This window comes from Sinocyclocheilus anshuiensis, unplaced genomic scaffold (assembly GCF_001515605.1).
Source record: "Sinocyclocheilus anshuiensis isolate Anshui unplaced genomic scaffold, SAMN03320099.WGS_v1.1 scaffold1097, whole genome shotgun sequence".
NCBI lineage: Eukaryota > Metazoa > Chordata > Actinopteri > Cypriniformes > Cyprinidae > Sinocyclocheilus > Sinocyclocheilus anshuiensis.
Window position 1 is genome coordinate 279,610 of NW_015555843.1, and position 568 is coordinate 280,177.

The following is a 568-nucleotide window of genomic DNA, read 5'->3' on the forward strand; positions in this document are numbered from 1 at the left end:
GGTCGGAGATTCCCGTGTTTACAGCTCCGTAAAATAACCTACTGGAAGCTCTGTAGTTTTGCTGTATAGGCCTATAGATAAAAATATTAAAATTACAAACACACAACATTTTGAGTTACTTCCATTTCTGAAAAAAAGAATGTAGGCCTAGTAATTGATGTTATAAATACACAAGCCTGAGTTTTGTTTTAATTATCCATCGTAGCCTACATAAAAAAAAATAAAAAAAAACATTTGCAATCAAGACTGAAAAAAGCCAGAAGTGAATGTAAACCAGATTTTGCACAGACTCTGTTGTTATCTGTGAAGCCAAGCATAAGAATAGCCTACTAATGTAAATTTGTTAACCCACAGTAACAAATTTTAACAGATTAATCGCATATTTTCGTTTGCTGCATGCGTTTAAAAGCACAATAACTTTTTTTTTCTTTTTTTTTTTGAGGAAAATAAAAAAAAGATACGTCTCGTATAAGTTGCATTTTCAGAAATAATAATGGCAGGCCTAATAATGTTGTAATGTACCAACATTAGAAACACTATAGGATAATTTAGTTCCCCTCACTTTACA